The sequence below is a fragment of the Dromiciops gliroides genome, chromosome 3 (assembly GCF_019393635.1).
Source record: "Dromiciops gliroides isolate mDroGli1 chromosome 3, mDroGli1.pri, whole genome shotgun sequence".
Lineage (NCBI taxonomy): Eukaryota > Metazoa > Chordata > Mammalia > Microbiotheria > Microbiotheriidae > Dromiciops > Dromiciops gliroides.
This window is the reverse complement of record NC_057863.1, coordinates 154,468,086-154,483,060: the sequence shown is the minus strand read 5'-3', so window position 1 is coordinate 154,483,060 and position 14,975 is coordinate 154,468,086. Positions and strand designations below refer to the sequence as shown.

Below are 14,975 nucleotides of genomic sequence, written 5' to 3'. Positions count from 1 at the left end.
AATAAGGTAGGTTGATCTCTGAGGCAGAGGAAAATGATTATAAAACCAAGGTGGCATTCAGAATAGAAAAAAGGAACAAGAATGAGAAATTGCCTTCAATCAGTTCAAAGTGCACACCTGATGAAATAAATGTATGTTGGTGTCCTCCATTTCCCCACTGTTGGCCAGTATTCTGCCTTAGCTCTACAAGACCACGGGCAAGAACTTTTAAGTGAACAGTAAAAAGTACAAAAAGGGGCTTTAGGTTTTTAAATCCCTCATAAGATAAAAGGCTTTTGGAAAAAAAAAGTCTTGAGCCTGAAGTCTTTTTGGAAAGTTACTAGTTATTCTTAAGTAAAAGACAAAATGAAAATGTTCTCTCTTCCCTGTCTCAAGCTCAGCAACGGTGAAAAGGGCAGGAATGTACCCAGATAGATGAGTTAACACTTGACACAGCAGGACTTCTCTCTGTATAGGATGACATTCTTAGCTGATAATTAAGCACCAAATGAACCATTTGAAAATTTCAGTGCCATGAGCAGAGGAAAATTAAATTAAAGCAAAATTAACATATTATGTCTGGGTTGAGTAAAGACAGATTATTGCTTTGTCTGGAGTCTGTCTTATTAAGTAGAAGCTATTCTTTGAAACATTCAACCAAAAACACTATTGATGAAATGACATTAACAAGTAAACATACTAATGGAATCATTTAGGTTCATACTAATATGCAGATGAATTCCTCTTCATTTGTTACTTGGGAAAGGCATCAGTGGGACTTCAAAAATTTATTGTTGTTGTTGTTTTTACTGTCATTATTAGCTATGCATTACCTTCAATTTCACAATTTGTATTCATATTTGTATCTGTTAACCATTTAACCAATATAAGTGTAGGCAAGGAGTCAGAAGCTGGCAGCAGCTCCCTCAGCTTCTGGTTTAATGCCTCTCCCTTTCACTCTCTCTCTTCCTCTCTCTCATCCTAAGCCACCCTGCTCTCTTATGTTTGCTGACCTGGAAGGTCGAACTGGATAACCTCCAGGACATGAACAATCAGAATGCCTTCTGTAGAAGGGGAAAAGGGAGATGGAGGAGATGGCTGTACTCTTTTTGTATATGCCTAGTATAACTGTTATAACACATAGAACCAGGGGCAGCTAGGTGGTGCAATGGATAAAGCACCGGCCCTCGATTCAGGATGACCTGAGTTCAAATCCAGCCTAAGACACTTGACGCTTACTAGTTGTGTGACCCTGGGCAAGTCACTTAACCCTCATTGCCTATCCAAAAAACCACACACATAGAACTGAAATTTTATCCATTTTCCCCATTTTGTGAAGACTCAGATCACCCTGAACAAATATAGAGAAACTTTTAGGACCACCTTCTGTTTTGTTCATAGTGAGCACTTAATATTTGTTGAATTTAATTCAAATTATAAATACTGAAGATTTAAAATTCAATTCAATTCAGCCCATATTTATTAAATGTCTACTGGAGGGTATGTGGCTTTTTTTGTATTTTTATAATATTGTACTAGCCACCTGGGAAGATACAAAGGTCAGCTAAAATATATTCCCTGTCCTTGGGGATTTTACAGTCTAGAAGAAAAGAAAGCATGTAATATTCGTAGGAGTTAATAGGAAATCCAGTCTAGTCAGAGATAATATGCAAAATGTTATATGGTAATTGCATTAGAGCATTGAAAAACAAAGGCCTATGGGAGGAACAAGAAGTAAAAAGATTGTTACTGACCATAGGGAGGTGCCTTTATAGAATAGATAGCATCTGGGTTGGACTTTAAAGGATGGACAGAAATTCAACAGATAAGATTTAGGGTTAAGGAAAACATTCCAAACACACAGAACAATGCCAACAAAGGTGCATGGCAGGAGGGTGCAAGGCATTTTCAGACAGCTGTTTGGCTAGACTGTATAAAGCATGGAAGGGACTTCTGTGAAAAGCATAACATGAAGATTCACCCATTGAAAAGTATATGTCTGATGCTAAGAACTTAAAACAACAGAAATCATGTGTTTCTACTTAGGGATTTGCTTCTCCTGCTTATAATAAGCTAATGATTCAAAAGGAAGTAAACATTATTAATTGCCTACTATGTGCCAAACACTTTACAAATATAATTTCATTTGATCCTCACAACAACCTTGAGAGGTAGGTGCTATTATTATCCATGTTGTCTACTTGAGAAAACTGAAGCAGACAGGTTAAGTGACTTGCCCAGATTTTAATTCAGATCTAACCCCAGTGCTCTATTTACTGCCTCCTTAGCTGCTTCTAGGAAAATTTTATCTAACTTTAAACAGTATCACAGGGGGCAGCTAGGTGGCACAGTGGATAAAGTACCAGCCCTGGATTCAGGAGGACCTGAGTTCAAATCCAGTCTCAGACACTTGACACTTACTAGCTTTGTGACCCTGGGCAAGGCACTTTAACCCTCATTGCCCTGCAAAAAAATCCGACAACAATAAACAGTATCACATAGTGGAGCAGAGTATATCTGCTCATTCACAAAAAGATTTTTATAAGTGCTTAGGGGTCTCTCCTCTGTCTCTTCTCTCTCTCTGTCTCTCTCTCTCTCTGTCTCTGTCTCTGTCTCTCTCTCTCACACACACACACACACACACACACTCTCACTCTCATTCTCTATGCCTCTTAGTACTGACATAACCACTGTCACTATACAGGCTGGGATCCAAGAGGTCAAAGGCCCTCCCCTTGTACTGATTACCACCTATGAAACTTCATCTCTCGGTACAAAAAACTGTTGCAGAGCACAATGGAGCACCACCTTCATTAGTTGATCATACCTGTTCCAGTCCGTTACTCCTCCCTTTACAGACTTAACCAATAGTTAACTTATTTAACAACGTATTGTCTGTGATCCTTAACTTCATTGTCCTCCTGTCCTTTCTCTCACTTAGGACTTGTCAATTCTTAGCTATGGATTACTCCCACCGCCTGCTTCAAACGTTCCCAAGCTATTAAACAATTAACTAATAAGGGAAGTTTTTATATATCAACATCTCAATTTCCAAAACATCTATTTCCAGCCTTCTCTTTTCTCAAGTTCCTAACATCATCCCCACCTTCTTTTCTCTCTGTAAATGCTCTTACCTCCACTATTATTTAGAAAAAAATTGAAGCTTCATATGTGGTCAATCTTCTGCTCTATTTTTGACAACTCAAAACATCTACAGGTCTTTATCCACACCTTCTTCTTTTGTTCCAGGCTCAAAGGAAGAGATGGCCCTTCACCTCACTAAGGCGGGCACATTTATTGTACTCTAGGGTCTATCCCCTCCCATATACTTGAGGATTTTGCCCTATGGATCACACCATCTCTCTAGTCTTCAGTGTCTCCCTATCCTTCCTGCCTAAAAACCTGCTCAGATTTCCTATATCCTTTAAAAAAAATCATTACTTTACCCTCCCTTCCCCACAAGTTTTTTTTCCCTTTATCTAGTTTCCCTTCTGTTATCAAACTCTTAAAAAGAGTTGTCTACAGTCACAGCCTAAATTTATCACCTACTCTTGTCTCAATCTATTTTAAATTGATTTCCAATCCCTTCAAGTCCAATAGCCTTTATATCAACCCTCATCCTTCTTTACTTTCTCTAACTTTTGACTGTGTTGACCATCCCCTCCTCCTCTATAATCTCTTCTCCACTGACTTCTAAAATATTCTTCTCTTATGGTCTGCCTCTTATTGAAACCCTTTCTGAGTTTCTTTTGTTAGATCAATACTTTTCTCCCACTCAGTAAGCATAGGTGTCCCCTGTGGCTCTGTCTTGGCACCTCTTTTCTCCTCCCTCTACATAATTTTGGTGATATCACCCACTTCCCTAGATTCAATTATCACTTATACAAATGACTCTGAAATCAAGATGATTAACCCTAATCTCTGTCCTTAATTTTAATCCTAAATTTTTAATAGTTTTCTAGACTTTTCTATTTGTATGTTCCTTTGGTACCTCAAATTCAACATGCCCCTAACAGAATTAATTATATTTTCCCCAAAACATGTCCCTCTCCTCTTCTAAACATTTTTCCCCCTGAGGTAACTGGGGTTAAGTGACTTGCCCAGGGTCACACAGCTAGTAAGTGTCAAGTGTCTGAGGCCGGATTTGAACTCAGGTCCTCCTGAATTCAAGGCCAGTGCTTTATCCACTGTGCCGCCTAGCTGCCCCTAAATATCTTTATTTCTATTTTATAAAAGAATCACCTCCACAATTATCCAAATTTCTAATAAATGCCATAGTATTTTACTTTTCCTCTCTGTTAACCATTCATATTCAATTACGTTGTTCATAGATGATTCTTCCCAGAACTCCATCTAAAGATTGTGCCCAGGCCAGCCATATTGGATTCCTCTCTAGGCTTCACTCTTGACCTTCTCTAGCATGCTAGGCCACTTAGATGGTACAGATAAAGCACAGGGTCTGGAGACAGGAAGATCTGAGTTTACTGTTTCCTCAGTAAAATGGAAATGATAATAGCACCTGCCTCCCAAGGTTATTGTTAGGATCAAATGAGATAATATTTGTAAAGCACTTGGTGCAGTGCCTGGTACATGGTAGATATATAAATGTTAGCTATCAATTAGAATGTAAGATCCTTAAGGGCATGTATGGTCTTTTGCCTCCTTTTGTATCCCCAACATTTAACACAGTGCCTGACACATAGTAGATAATGAATCTTGATTTATTGATTGATTGAAAAGAAAGACTCAAATATCAAAGACATTGAGACCTGTGTAGAGAAGCAAATAAGCCAGTATGACTAGACCACAAAAATGTGTGAAGGGTAGTGATGTGTAAGATTGTAAAAGTAGAAAGTAACCAGGATGTGAAGAACTTTAAATGACAAATACAAGAGTTTTTAATTGATCCTGGAGGTAGTAGAGAGCCACTAGAGATTGAGGAGAGGGCATCTTGAAAAGAGTAACATGGTAAATCTATGCTTTAGGACAATCACTTTGTAAGACATTTTACTAGATAAATGGTGCTTTCATATCTCAAAATCAAGTAGTAGTCATTTGTTTGGTTCTAAGAGTCTTTCCCAAGTTTAGTCCAAATGCATGAGTTGACACTCTTAGATTAAGTAGCAGCTAGAACAGCATGTGAATGTTAAGGGTGGCACTACATGTAGGGTAGCAAGACACTTTCTCAAGAGTTAGAGGAAAATGGCTTTTAAGCAAGACCACACACAAACTGAATCTTGAAGGAGTTATAGCAAAATGCTTGTCAGCATCAACAAGCATATCAGACATTCAGCACAGTGAAAATGCAGTCATAAACTTTCAAGATCTCTAAAGAATCATGAGTAATCAAATGAATTACATCTGCTCACTATTTGTAAAGGCTATGGATAACACATTAGCTTTGGGACACACTCAAATGCCCACGGTTGATAACCAGTACTATCATATAGAGAGGTAACTCCTAATTTATGTATAATACACACATATAAATACATACACATACATACATATTATATACATACACATAAATAAATGCATGAATACAAGTGGATAAGACACTGGGCCTGTAGTCAGGAAGACTCATCTTCCTAAATTCAAATCTGGCTTCACATTCTTACTAGCTGTGTGACTCTGGGGAAGTCACTTAACCATGTTTGCCACAATTCCTCACCCATAAAATGAGCTAGAGAAGGAAATTGGCAAACCCATCTATTACCTTTGTCAATAAGATCACAAAGAGTCTTACATGATTGAAATGACTGAACAAGAACAACAAAATATGCATACATGTACCTAGAAATAATAGTTCATATTCATTATTTGAAACAGTCTTTATGTGCCTGCTTTGGGAAACACTAAGAAGAATCTGTGAAACTATTCTTTTTCTTAGTATGCTAAAAAATGAGACAAACACTGGTCAGAATCAACAGGTGGTAATAGAGGAAAGAAAGCAGACTAGTTGATCCCAAGGGCCATCAAAAGAAAAGTAACAGAATTGTTTTTTATAAACTTATTGGGATGGTGATGTGTCTGGGCTTGGTGGGTGGGGGTGTTATGCTGACAGAATACATTTGCCATAATTTTCTAGAACCCTTGTCTCTGAATTATGGAAATTGCTGCCAGTGGCTTGAAGAAAAAGTTCTTTGCTCATACAACTTGACAGATAGGTGAAGTAATAGGAGAGAGAACTCCCAACCCCATTGCAGCAGGAAGAAATGTGAGCACTAGATTTTAAGTCATAAGAATCAGATTCATTTCCATGCTGTAACCAATACTTCATAGCTGGGTGACTACAGGAAAATAACTTAACCTCTCTGAACCCGTGTTTCTTATACAAATCAGAAGAATAGCATTTCTATTACCTGCTTCACAAGACTATTATTTAGGAAAACCTCTGTAAAACTTATAACACAAGATGTGTAATTATTTGTATGTGAATTCTCAATTTGAACTATGAACACATTTTTCCATGGAAACGTAGTAGTTAAAAACCAGTAGTAATTTTAGTCCAGTATTACCAGAAATCATAAGAATGATTCACATTTACATAATGCCTTAAAGTTTTTATATGTTTTCCTTTACAAAAACCCTGTGCAGTAGATAGTACTTGCATTGTTTTTTCTTATTTTACATATAGGGAATAAAGTCTCTAAGGAGTTAAATGACTTACCCATGATCACCCAACCAGAAAGTGTAATGAAGGATTCAAACCTAGGTTTCCTGATTATACAATTCAGGCTCTCCATCACAAATGTTGCTTCTACACACATGCACATGCCTTGAGTATTCAAGTACACAAATACTCAAGTGAATCTGCAACTCCCTGATGTGAATATACCCTGTAATGAAACAGACAACATCCAATCCACAATGTTTGCCCATGTCATTCCATCAGTTCACAATGCCAGTTCTATATGTTGCTCCACAGAGCAACACGGGAAGTTCAACAGTGGATATCCATTGAAATGTTATGAATATTACTAGGTAAAAACAGTATTTGTGGGATGCCCTAAGACCCTGACTTCCACCTTGGAGTGAAAAGCACTTGTTTGTTTGGTTTTCCTACAGAAATGAATACTAACTTAAATCTGAGCTAGTACAAGAACGTATCTTATATTTGATGAAAAAATACAATTTCATCTTTGATGCATTAAGTTTATTATTTTCTTCTTTTTGTGATACTCCTCCAGTATTCTTGAAGGAGTAGATGAAACACAAGAGAAGAAAACATTTTATCAAATATAACTATAATCTAATCTCAGAACCATCTAATCTTGCAATTAGAAGTTTGGTATTACTATACTATCTCTTTGATAAGATTTGTATGTTGTTTTCTGTCCAAAAGGAAGTCTGCATTTTAACCCAGAACCATAAAGGTTCATAATATTTGAAATTCTAATTGACTATCTCATTTAAGATCTCATTTTTCTGACATTCATTTTCAAAATATGGTAAATATGTTTAAAAGACACCAAAGTATTTACATCTGAATATCTTCTCTAAGTATTTCATATGTGTAATGAATATAAAAGGGGAAATATATATATATTTAACTTTTGAAATTCTTTTTAAGCTTTCTGCTGGTAATTAAGACTGAAAATTGAAAAGGATCCTGAATATCAATCAAACTTTTAAAAATCAATTTAAATGATCAATTTAAATCAACATCTATGCCCTCTAAAAATGTCCATAATGTCCTAGATCACATTTCCCCATCACCAAACTTCCCAGAGCTAGCATTTTGTAATTGACTCAGCATGTTTTATTTCTAAAGAAAAGTCTATGGGATTATTATTTATGTATTGTGTGACATATTTTATGACATTTGTCCACAAACTTAAAATATGGCCTAAAATAATTACATTCACAATCTGACTCCAATCCCAAAGTTAATACCCTAAAAAAGATATGTGAAATGGAAGGTAACAATTTTTTGTATCCACCAAAGGTGTGACAATATAGGCCATGATGTTATCAGAGAACAAACAAGCAACTAATGGAAAATTTTTCATTGTCAAAAAAAATTGAAACTTACAAACCAGTTAGAAGCACAAACCCTGTTCAGTAATAAAGAAATTAAAAAGAGTTACCAACAAAATATGGTAAAATTTAGCAGCATAAACAATGCAGTCTCTCAAACATTTGAAATACTCTGATTCTTAGAATTATACTTATTCTACACTAAAACCAGTAGATAGAAATTATAAGGATGCAGATTTCAGTTCAACATGAAAAAAAAACTTTCAAAAAATGGAGCTGTTCAAAATAGTCTAATCCAAAGCTTCTTAAACTGTGGGTCACGATCACATGTCAGGTTGCGAGACTGAATGTGGGGGTCATGAAAAATTTGGCAACAGTAAAAGTTTATATACACCTATTTTATATGCCTATATACCCAGAGTCACATAAAAATTTCTCAGGCTGTAAGTGAATAGGGGTCGAGAGTAGAAAAAGTTTAAGAAGACGTTGTTTAGACTATTGGAAAGATGGTGCAACTAGGTGGTGAGGCAGATAGAGCACAGAACCTGGAGTCAGCAAGACTGATATTCCTAAATTGAAATCTGGCCTCAGACATTTACTAACTCTGTGATCCTGGCCAAGTCACTTAACCCTTTTTGCCTCAGTTTCCTCAGATATAAAATGAACAGGAAAAGGAAATGGCAAACCACTCCAGTTTGCCAAGAAAACCCCAACTGGGGTCATAAAGAGTTGAACAGGTCTGAAACCACTAAACAATGACTGGAGATGTGAATTCACTGTTACTGTATGCCTTCAGTCAGACTGACCATTTGTCAAGGATTTTTGTATACAAGATTCATGCTTCAATTGGCACCATGTGACCTCTTTGATCTTTTTGAACTCTGCAACTCATTATAATTCACTAAAATTTAAGATGCAGATGGAAGAGATCTGTTTGATTACTATTGTGAACTCACTTAAGATGTCAGAAAGCAAGGCTGCTCAAAAATATAATTACTGAAACTATTTTCTTCAGGAACCATAGGGAAGAAAGGAATCCAACCTCTTTTAGTCTGTTAGTGTTTCATTATATTCAATGCTAAATTCTTCTGTGAATATCCCTCATCACTCTCTTTTCACCAATTGAAGACTGTTGACTAGCAATAAATCTAAAGCATAATTCAGTGGTCTTAATATAGATATAGATAGGCATACCTATCCATATTAACATAAATCAGTAAAGTTGGAAGGGAAGTGCATTTATTCCCATTTGTCAATAAGATTCAGAAAAGAAATTGTCAAGATCTTTTAATCACTATATCATATATGTATATGATAGTAATTTATATATGTGTATTGTATTGTGTACATACATATATGCATATGTGTATATGTGTGTGTGTACATATGTATATACACCCATACATACCCACATACCTAGGTCTTCCAATTCACAGGTCTAATTATGGAAGAAGTATTTTTTAAAATCTGCATTTTTGGTAAGTTTTAACCAAAGTTAGAAAAAAATCAAAACATTAGCTCTTCTCGGTTGGCCTTTTATTTAGATCCTTTAAATTGGAGGAGTCTTAGAAAGGAGAAATAAGCTCTCCTGATTTTCTACTATTTTCACATGTTTTAACTTATGAGAATTGGATGCTTTCACATTTAAGTAAAAACTTGGGGGAAAGGATGATGTAGAGTATGATAGAGTCATGTTTTTTTCCTTTGAGAGTTCAGTTTCGTGTCAAGAAAAATCTTTAATACATTTTGGGCAATGAATGAAATCAACAATTTCAGATACGGAAAGGGGAGGAAAAAAATCTGAGACAGGAGGTACTGTAACTCTGGGACAAGAGGTGTGGAAGATCAGAGAATTGAAGGTACACTCAGAGTATATTTTTTAGGACAAAAGAGAGCTGATTTCTAGTGAACCAGTGAAGTTACAAGGGCCCAAACCAGTTAGTATTTTGTCTCTTCAATTCCTTTTTTTATTTTATTTTTTAACCACACTCTCCCTGCCACTGGAGCTCAAAGAGAAAGCAGCTGAGTTAATAGTTTCAGAAAATCCTACCACCAAGGATGTCTTTATCAGAAAACCTCATCAGAAGCCAAAACCAGAGAATCATATCGGTTATCCTAAAAGAGCACAGAAAGTCAATTTCTGAGTAGAGGCCAGGTTTTTCCAATGGTTGAGAGAGCTTCAGTATTAACAATTTTTCTGATGCCTTAAAGATTCTCTGACATCATCCATGCCTGATAGAAAAGCTGTTATCAGATTCTTAACAACCAAATCTGAACATGTACCTGAAAATGTCTCAATAGACATGTCTGATAGTATTTTCTGTCATTGCCAATTTAATATTAAAGCTGTACATGGACTTCTTAACTAATGTGAATCAACAATTAAACAATAAATAGGGACTGAGGAGAGACGCACAAATAAAGCTATGATTCTCATTTCATGTATGTCTGTAGACTTTCAAGTTTCATCGTCCAATTCCATTGTTAGAATGGAACTCGACAACAGCCAGCATCTTATTCTATGTACTTTGATGAAGGACCCCTGTCCATCTTTCCATGCTGTGCTACAAACACATTGGAAAGTCAGGGCCTAGGAGGGTTTGTTGGAAGCAGTGAAATAAACATCCAAAAGCCAGAAACACAGCATCTGTTCCTGCCGCCTTTTGAGTAAAATTATGCCCTAATTTAGCTTTCAACTAAAATCATCATAATTGAAATACAACTAACAAACTGGATGTGACTTGCAATTTACTCTTCATTTAGGGTGGAAGGGACCAACTGGCAACTCAGCAATTGCCGGCACACCCCACTGAAAGCTATCCATGTGGTTCAGTGTGGCCAAGCATCACTCTTTCTCTCCCTCCCCCAATAACTGGTGGGTTCCCCTAGTCTGTGATCAGTTAAATCACAATTAGAGAGAAATAAGGAGAGACAGTGGTAGGTAACAGCTCATGAAAGAACCTGAAGCATCAAGGCTTGAAGTTTCTTGAATGTTGTTTTTTTGTATTGTTCAATCATTTCAGACATGCCTGACTCTGTGACCCCATTTGGCATTTTCTTGGCAAAGATACTGAAGTATCTTTGGCTATTTCCTTCTCCAGCTCATTTTACATATGAGGAAACTGAGGCAAATAGGGTTAAGTGACTTGCTCAGGGTCACACAGCCAGTAAGTGTCTGAGGCCAAATCTGAACTCAGATCTTCCTGACACCAGACCCAACGCTCTATCCACTGCACAACTTAGCTTCCCTTTTTCTTGTATATCTGATATAAACAGCTTTATCTTATACTGCTGGAGCTCTTAAGCTTTGTTGTGTCATGGATCCCTTAATAGAATACTATTTAAATGGATAAAATACAATTTTTTAGGACTACACAGAAAAGAATTCTATTGAAAATACATTATCCTTTTTTTTTAAGTTCAAGGTGTTCTGGTTAAACACCCCAAGCATAATGGTTCTGCAGCTCTGCTGAATACAGCATACTATAACCTTCCTAAGGTCAGATGCCATACCATTACAATAACCTCATATAGTATCTGCAGTAGTGCTATCCTCATCCAAGAGTAAACTTTATATTGCAAAGTAGTACTCATAAAAATGTGCTTAACAAGCTATTAATAATAATAACACTAAAGATAAACAAACCCAACCCAAAGAGCACACATCACAATTCTGGCAATTTGCCCATCCCTAGTGTGGCTCCCTGCCAAAACAATACCCACACCTGATGTACTACCAAGGGAAAGTCAGAATTTGGTCTCCTAACAGATCAGGAGACCAGCACAATAAAATCTTTGACTTCTATTTTCTCTTCCATCACTGACATTTTATGTGACAGTGAGATTCTGTTTAAAAGTGGTAAGGGAACTAAATATATGAGAATTAGAGTAAAATTATATTGTATGGAAAGATTTTGTTTTATTATGAGTTTCTGAACATATATCTTGTATAGCTAAGATTTCTGCTCTGTCAGTTCTTTACCTATTTCATTTTTAAATCACTGAAACAGTTTCTAGAATTAACCTTATATAGAAAAAAGCATGTGTATAAGCAGAACATTTTCCCAACTTTTGAATCCAAAAAAAATTATTCACTTTAAAAAATTGATACAAACCTTTCTGATAATTTTCCTGTATTATAATACATTTTAATAGTAAAATATTTGCCAATAATAACTATCAGGTTTATGTATACTTTTCTTTTTTCCTGGGAAATGCTGATGGTTTGTCCCTTTCACTCTGCAATGGCTTAGGTCATAGCCAACAATACCAGTTGTCAAGATCTCAGAGATATAGCTGAACCACCCTAGAATAATTAATCTAAATCCTTCCTGCAGACTCTGAGTGTAGTATGATATGAGTCAGTGATTTTCTCCTCTACAGTTGATGTATTCAGCAGGAGGAAAGACTTCTTGCTTAGCAGCAATTATACTCCTCCACACCTTTGCAAGGTCAAGAACATTTGGTTATTCGATTAGAGGTAGACCTGATGCCCATATTGTGAATTGAAAATTAGTTTTCTAAGATCCATTTTGCTTTGTGAGGTTTTTTTTTTCCTGCTTGAAGTTTCTTTTACTTTCAAAGATAAGAAATTGATTTACATCCCTGGGGAAGAGTGGGAGGAGATATACGGGGCTGCATGCTGACTGTAGTATATGCTGAATATGTCACATAAGGGTATATGTTGAGTGGGCTGAGAAATCAGTTCCTCAACCCACCCCTTACTTGAGAAAAAATATTCCATTAGTATCCAGTCTACTATGACATACTTTGTAACGTACAGATTCAAAGAAGGGCTACCTCCTCATCTTCTTTATCTAGTAAAATTTGACTTTTTCCTTCAAAACCCCCTTTTAAGTTCCACACCTTTGATCACATGTTTCTACTGACCCTTGAACCACAGAATTTCAGAGCAGAAGGGGACCTAAAAAGCCATCTAGCCTAACTTATATCTAAACAGGAATTACCTCTACTACATTTTTGACAAATAGTCATCCAGGCTTCACTTGAAGGAGGGAATCCAGTAACAATAACAATAGCAACATTTTATTAGTACTTTAAGTTTTGCAAAGCAACTTATAGATATCATCTCATTTGATCCTCACAACTGCCCTGGGAAGTAAGTGCTATTATATTCCCATTTTATAGATGAGGAAACTGGGACAAACACAGATTAAGTCATTTGCTCAGGGTCACACAGCTGGTATATGTCTGAGGCCAGATCAGAAATCAGATCTTCCGGGGTGGCTAGGTGGCACAGTGGATAAAGCACCGGTCCTGGATTCAGGATTATGTGAGTTCAAATCCGGCCTCAGACACTTGACACTTACTAGCTGTGTGACCCCAGGCAAGTCACTTAACCCCCATTGAGCCCCAAAAAAAAAAAAAAAAAAAAAAGAAAAGAAAAAAAAAGAAATCAGATCTTCCTCAGTCAGTCAACAAATATTTTCTAAGCACCAAACATGTGCTAGGTACTGTGCTAAGTGTTAGAAATACAAAGAAAGGTTAAAAAAACAGGCTTTGCTCTCAAGTGACTCAGTTTAATAGGGGAGACAATATACAAATAACTATGTATAAGATAAATTGGAAATAATCAGCAAAGGGAAGGAACTAGAAGTAAGGCTTCTTATAGAAGGGGATTTCAGCTAAGATTTGAAAGAAGCCAGGAAGCAGAGATGACAAAGGAGAAGAACATTCTAGGAATAAGGGATACTCAGTGAAAATGCCCAGAGACATGAGTTGGAGTATCTTGTTTGAAAACAGCAAGAAGACTAATGTCACTGGATTGAAGAGTATGGGGGATGCTGTAAAGTATAAAAAGAATGGAAGAGTTGGGGAGAGGGACAGGATATAAAGGGTAGTGAATGCCAAACAGAGGAATTTATATTTGAGTCTGAAAATGATAGGGAACCAATTGGGGAGGTATGGAGAGAATTACATGGTCAGACCTGAGTTTTAGAAAAATCACTTTAGTAGTTGAGTGGAGACAGACAAACTGACTATTGAAGAGTCCACATATGAGGTAATAAGGATCTACACCAGAGTGGCAGCAGGTTCAGAGTACAGAAGGAAGAATATTCTTGGCAACAGCTTACAGGTGAGAGTGAGGAGTCAAGGATGATACCCAAGTTGTGAGGATATGAGGATAGTGGTACCCTCAACAGTAATAGAGAGGTTAGGAAGAGGGGATGGATTTCAGGATAATGGGAATTATAATCTCATTTTGGACATGTTGAGTTTAATACATCTTCAAGACACCCAGTTTGAGCTGTCTAATGGGCTGTTGGAGAAGATAGATTAGAGGTCAGGAGGGAAGTTAGAGTTCTTCAAGTCACTAAGCCACCTAGCTGATTAAAACTTTTATTTTTAATTTCATGAATCACCCATTAAGAACTCATACATAAGAGGCAGCTAGGTGGTGCAGTGGATAGAGCACCGGCCCTGGAGTCAGGAGTACCTGAGTTCAAATCCGGCCTCAGACACTTAACACTTACTAGCTGTGTGACCCTGGGCAAGTCACTTAACCCCAATTGCCTCACTAAAAAAAAAAAGAACTCATACATAGTGATTCATTATCAACTGAGGCAGGACATTCCTATTTGGATGGTTTTAATTGTTAGAAAGTTTTCCTTATATTGACCCTAATTTTGTGACACTGAAAGGTCCATAAACCAGTCTAAGTGTTTTTGTTTGTTTGTTTGGTTGGTTCATAAGCAACGAAGATGCCAAGACAAAACCAAAACAGTCTCTACCCTCAAGAATCTTATATTCTACTCTTAAATACGTTCAAATACATTCTAAATGGTGCATCAAAAAGAACATCTTCATAGTTTGTTTTTATTTCATTTTACTTTGTGTAATTTCACTAAGTATATGCAAAAAGAGCAAATTGAACTTTTGAGAAGAGATAATACAATTTGTAAATTATGCTCCTTTCATCTTTGGGATGATGTGTGCAAGACTTCTAGGTTTCCCTTTGCCATCTTACTTCCTGCTATTGCCACTTAATACTGGCT

The 14,975-nt window shown here is 36.6% G+C and overlaps 1 protein-coding gene across 1 annotated transcript in view; it reads right to left on the bottom strand.

The window, feature by feature from the left end:
- HS6ST3 (heparan sulfate 6-O-sulfotransferase 3) overlaps positions 1-14,975 on the bottom strand; it is an 811,907-nt gene that overhangs the window by 574,180 nt on the left and 222,752 nt on the right. The gene's annotated exons all lie outside the window — the stretch shown is intronic.